A 6,969-nucleotide genomic window follows, 5' to 3' on the forward strand; every position below is an offset into this window, starting at 1 on the left:
TATTTAGTTATAATTATAATAATATTATAATTTAATTAGAATATTAATCTTTATACTATAGGTATGTATATATAATATAAAAAAGAATTATTGAATATAAATGTATATTTATACAATTTATCAGGATTTATATCGGCATAAATTTATATATAATATTAAATCAATAATTACAACTTTAACGATATATTAACAGTTTCAGATTAAAGCATATAGTGTTTAATTAACACTTAACATTAATTACTTTTTAAAAGATGCTGAAAAATGTTATTTTACGCATTTCAACACTATATATTTTTTTCATATTCAGAAAATTTCAGAAAATTTAGTTACTTATGCTATGATAAGAAATCTGAATTAATATCTCTCTACTAAATAAATTCTTTTTTAAATTTATATATCTAATCTCTTATGATCCTTTTAGTTAAGAAAAAGATAGACTATTTTTTAAAATAGACTATTTCTTTTTAAAAAAGAATTGCTTTTAACAAAAGATATTATATATTTTTTCATAGCAAACTGAAGTAGAAAATTATTTAATGGATCTATGAAATATTAATGTCACATAGAAGACATAAAGTCTTCTATATTGTTAGAGGACTAAATATCAAATAATTTCGAAAAGGGTTAAGAGCAATCTCCGAAAAGCAGCAAAAGGGAAACTTTCCGCGATCATATTGGTAACAGGAGGGTGCGAGATGGGAGGGAATTTCAGCAGGTATTATCTATCTGTCCGCATGATATCGCGAGAAGACTAGGGTGGAAGTGGGGGTGATTCCGAGAGAGTGCCGGGACGCCTCAGTTCTCGCGCTCAGTCACCGCCCAAGCCGCGCCGCGACCGATTCGTCGGTGCCGTTGCGGGAGAACGAACGAGAAAGAGTGGTACGTCCGCGTGCGTCCCTTCGTGTCGAATGCACCGTAACCTCAGCCGGTCGCAATTTTTTTTACATAGTCTCGTTTTTCATAATCGCGTTTAATCGATTGCACGCGAGCGGAACTGGGAACCAGTTATCAGCTTTTATCTTTTGAAGCTTTAACGCGGGGGGCAAGAAGTGGTGGTGGTTCCGCTGTGTCGTAGTGGTGCACCTTGCCGGCGCGGATCCTGAAGGCAACGCGTTCCTCTGGAGGCACTCAGGAGACAGTCAAGATCCATCGCCGCCCGGAGATGTCGGAAAGTCAAGGTCAGTACTGCTGCATCCGCGTACACGCGTGCAGAAGAACCGGGCGTGTGCAGAGAGTTATATATTAATTTAACTTTGAATTACTACTTAAAATTGACATTTCTGAGAAAAAAAATTAATATTTTGTGGAAAGCAATCTTTGATTTTTTGGAGCGAAAAAAGTAGAATAAAAAAAAGAATAAAAGCGGATTTCGAATCGTTTTGAGTTCGATTAAGATGTCGAATTGTTTCGACTTCTGTTGAATGGACTGTGATGAGAACGCTAATCGTTTTATAGGTTTTTTGCCCTCGGGGCGCCCCCCGCTTCTTGGAGAAAATATAGCGGTAGCAGATAAGAGATGCTCCTTTTTGACGGCGCGAAAAGTTAGCGGAATAAATTCAAGTGAGTGGAAGTGGGTCACTGAGAGTTCTTAATTTAATAATCCCGATTTACTTCCCAATCTGCTATTCACTCGACATTGCAATATCCATAATATTAAATATGACGCGCAAGATGTTCAGATCTCGCGGTATTAATTGTTTAATGTAGTCGGCCTCTTCTACGGAGATCCGTTTGACGATGCACTTATCAAGACTACTGTCATTAACGGTTTAATACTGTAGAAATTGTAGCACAGATCAATATTACATCGTGTTTTATTAGCCTCTATGGATTCATCATGTAATCTCTAGGTACTATATGCGCCTCGCGAAATCATGTTAACCCATTTGCATTCGCAATTGCAACAGATTGTTTAAATTTGAAAACCATCAGCCTCTAATGTTTTGTCATTTGTTAGCAATCTTATAAGTGAATTACATTACTACATAATTTATTTTGATAAAATTGTTTATAATTAAAATAATTTTTTTTTGTTTATAATCACAATGCAAATTTATTTTTATGTTAGGTATGTCCTGAGAGAAAAGTGTTTAGTATTTAGGATTATAATTATATTATATATTTTTGGTACATAGAACTATAAATGTAATTATTATTGTTAATATTATAGTAATAATAGATAAACATGGTTAAATAATTTCACTTGTTTACAAGGTTTTGTGCAAGAGCATATAAGAATTGTTTTTAAGATAATTTTTTTTTCGCTGAGCGACTGTCATTGAAATATTTTCCAGATCCGGTTTTTGAGATATAAGAAAAGACATTTTTTTCCAATATAGGCTGCGTTCGGAAACGTCGTTTGGATGCCTCCGATATCTCGGATTCGTCATCTGTCCTTCTTTAACATTAAATGTTAAACGAGGACAGATGATGAATTTGAAGCATCAGAGGCATCCGAGCAATGTTTCTGAACGCAGCCAATGAAGTTTTATTGAAATTAGAAAACAAATCACAAGTATTGAGTGTTTAATTTTTGTTCTTTATATGACTTTGATTCGGTTTCAAATATTACAGTTTATCAATCTATATATATATATATATATATAGCATCTAGTTATCGTTTAAATATCCTTCTCTCTCTGTTATTGTTTTTCGATTATTATTAAATTGTGGTGGAAACGTTCATCTTGCTTACTTGTCGAATTTAAATTATTCGGAAAGGAATGCTATATATTTTAAAAATGACATGTTATATCTTTAAAATTTGATCTGGTGGAATTTTGACAAATTCGAACTCAGAGTTTTAAAATATATTTTTAAAAATTATTTCTTTTTCTTTTAATAAAAATTATTCAAAATTTGTAAACTGGTGTAATTATATTGTATTTAAACTATGAATTATAGTCATTTTCAGCACCATATATTTTTTTAATATACGTACATGGAACTGTAATTATATATTATTTCTAATATTACAGTAATATCTTTAAAAACGGAGCTTTTAATCATAATTATTTACTATTTAATTATAATCATACTTTTCTTTCAGTATGTCTGAAATAAATGAACATATTTTAAATGTATACGTTAGAAGAATTTAATAATAATCCCTTAGTTAGAGTAGGGGAGACCGGGGATAGTAGACTCATTTTTCACATCTATTTTGTCTAAATTAAACAATGCTATGTTTATTATAACTATAATAAACTAAATATAATTTTTATTCTACGCCAGTTACTACGTACGTTTGACTATCTAATAATATTTTAATAATAAGGGAAAACTGATAATTACTATGGAAAAAAATGCATTTTTCTAACGCATTCCATCTGATTTAACTAGCCCCGGGACCGAGGTAAGATGACTGATGGTATGGAGTAATTTGACTAACATTATTAAAATGAAGATTAATGTATATTTTAATGTACATCTTTGGCTACATATATAAGAAAACTTTTATAAAAATGTATTTTAAACACAAACATTTGTTATATAATAAAAAATGTATAACTTTGTACTAAATGACAATTTATCTAATCCGAATCGTTATCCGAATTACAGTTATAATAATCATAATACGATAAGTTACCCTTTATACATTTAGAGTGCCCACACACATGTTCACAAAATTATCCTTTTAATTATTCTTAATATTTTCACATTATTATTATTACTTCTATTACACTTAAAAATAATTTTACAAAAGAAAGAAGGATGTATGAACATATATGGATATGTTTCATATATAATTATATATGTTTATGAATATTTATACATGTTTATGCATAAATGTTCATAAACGTATGTAATTTATCATATTATGTATGTTTATACATATTTATACATATTAATGCATGAAAAATTTCTTATACATGTAATTTAACTATTATAATATTACTGGTAAAAAAAGTTGATAGAGAATGATTGAGAACGATAAGATTTCTATCAATTTGTATCGTTTTCTATAAGTTTATATCATTTTCTATCGTTGACCTCGCGAGCATCACAATTGATCGGATATGAATTCTATCATGTTTTATCGGATTTTGTAAGATCTATACAAGATTCCTATAAGATCTGATTCAAATTAGTGAATTTACGAACCAAATTTCATATTCAAAAGGATAGGATTTTTCTATCGTTCTCTATCAACCAGAGCGTTTTTACCAGGGCGTAGTGAATGACAGATTTTCTGACTTAACAAACTTTAGCGATTAATATTTCGATTCACAAGGCAGAACAATGCTTCTTTTTGCTAAATTCGTTCTTTTCGTGCATAAACACGTCGAATGAGCCTACTCTTATCAAGATTGGACGTAAGGGAACTAAACTTATAACATTTACCACTGAGGTAAATCTCTTTAAAGGAATAAAATATTGCCACTCTTTTTCAAGAAGTGAAACATTTTCACTTTTTTCAAAACTGACTGTATTTTCACTCTTTTAGTGTGAGATTTCATTCCAAAAAGTTTGGAAGTAGATACTATCAGAGTCGTCACTAAATTAATTATATAGCCCCGTATTGTGGTTAGCTTATATTAGCCCCATCCGTTCATTTTTTAAAAACATAACAGTATACTATAACAAAGACAGATAAACAATCTGTTGGACTTTATTAAGTAAGAACTACACTTACTATCTAAATGGAAATAAAATATCTCAGACAATTATATACGATTGTAAAACAAAAACTTTAAGAATGAAAATGTTTACTTAGGTGTACGATTTTTTAAAATTGTAGCGTAACTTCTATCATAGATGTGTTAGCGACGAGATGTTACAGCAGACTAAGCGGCAGTCGCTGCTGCGTCCTCAGACGGGTTTACGCGATTTGTTTGTAAGGTAGCCTCAATTATTCTACTTATCCTTATAGTTTACTGACCCCGGTCTCCCCTATATTTGTGGTAATATAATCTAAATATAATTAATACGTTTGTGAACGCAAATAATGTAATCTCGATTGTTAATCACTTGGAAATTAATTTATGCGTTAAGACTGATAAGCTTGATTAACATATAGTCAACGAAATCTTCCCCGGCATGGAGAGAGTTACTACAATAATCTGAAATAATTTGCGAATAATCATTACACAGAGATGAATGCGCAGAAAAAAATAACGCTATTGCGTTTATTATTATTACGTGTTTGTAATTTATGCGAGTACTCCGCGGATTCTTCGCGAATTCTGAAAATAATGTTCCGCGCGCGGACTTTCGTCCTACCTAAACATTTTATCAAGCAACACGCGGTACAGCATAGCGAAAAAGGATAACCTGTCCGCGACATTTACGACCTCGTTGCTGCAACTTCTTGATTAACATCGCCGGGTTACGCGTTCATAACTACAGTTCTTCCGAAGTTCCTGTCGCGGGGACAATTTTGCGGGGCTCAACTTAGAGCTCATCGTCAGCCAACTTTCAAAATTGTGCCTTATACACATTCATCTCTTTCATCTCTGTTCCTCTCTAATCTTTCGTGATTTCTCGCTGTGCAATGTTATCCTGGTCCCTCGATATATCGAGAGGAAAAATCTTAGGAGGTATCTTATGTGGGATTTGATCGAACTATCGACAAAAGAGACAATACTACTGCGAAGTGTCGGAGAAAGTTAATTTAACTTTCGGCGGTTTGCTAGTTAAGGGTGCTGTTATTGTCAGGAAAACTGTCAGGAGGAGTTCGAGTTACGAATTTCTAGTCTGGGGTCTTGCATAACATAATGTTGGTGCTACTTGAAGATAATATTCAATGGATTTTAATTGAATTAAGTATATGTCTCATTGTTACAAACATAAAAAAAAGAATACGGTTTCTTAAGCACAATGAAAAAGAAAGAAAGAAAGAAAGAAAGATTTATTTGGTGTGTCACATAAAGAATATGAAATATATATTAATGAGTAATTACGAAAGAAAACTTTTTAACATTTTTACGGACATTGTCTTAATTTGAATTTACGATTATGCTACCGCTCAAAAATTTCAGCATACTTTATGTTCTTGCTAATATTCATTTATTATTTATAAAATATGAAATTATAATATTATTTTTGGTCTCAGAAGTATTCAATAGAGTCACGAATTGCCGAAAAATAATTATAAATGAAAATTATAAGTAAATGCACAAGTAGAAAAATATTAACGTTTGCCTAGCTGGCTCCCCACTTAATCAAATCTTAATAAAAAAATTATGTAATAATGTGCTATTTATTCGCTATTCATATCCGCAAACAAAAATTTTTGCGCTCCTTCCGTTTAGCTAAAAAAATTTTTTGTGGGGGGCTGAGTAGGCAGTCAGTCAGCCCCCCACCCAATAAAAATAATTGATTTGAAAAATTAAATACACAGGATTTATGCGCTATTTATGCACTACTATTTCCAAGCATTTTCGATTTTTGCGCTGCAACCATTAAGGCACTTCCCTCTTGGAACAAACAGACATATTAACCCTTAAGTCGTTTAAAACTACAAATTAAATACTCTTTTTATGCAAAATAATTCTGTGATTTATGCGCTATTATTTTCAAGCATTTTCGATTTTTGCGCTGCAACCCTTAAGGCACTTCCCTCTAGGAACAAACAGACATATTCACCCCTAAGTCGTTCAAGTTGTTTAAAATATGTCTGTTTGCTCCTAGAGGGAAGTGCCTTAAGGGTTGCAGCGCAAAAATCGAAAATGCTTGAAAATAGTAGCGCATAAATCAAAGAATTATTTTGCATAGAAAGAGTATTTAATTTACAGTTTTAAACGACTTAAGGGTGAATATGTCTGTTTGTTCCAAGAGGGAAGTGCCTTAAGGGTTGCAGCATATCAAAAATCGAAAATGCTTGGAAATAGTAGCGCATAAATAGCGCATAAATCCTGTGTATGTAATTTTTCAAATCAATTATTTTTAATGGGTGGAGGGGCTGACTGACTGCCTACTCAGCCCCCTCACAAAAAATTTTTTTTTAGCTAAACGGAAGGAGCGCAA

The sequence above is a fragment of the Mycetomoellerius zeteki genome, unplaced genomic scaffold (assembly GCF_001594055.1).
Source record: "Mycetomoellerius zeteki isolate Tzet28-1 unplaced genomic scaffold, Tzet1.0 scaffold371, whole genome shotgun sequence".
Taxonomy (NCBI): Eukaryota; Metazoa; Arthropoda; class Insecta; order Hymenoptera; family Formicidae; genus Mycetomoellerius; species Mycetomoellerius zeteki.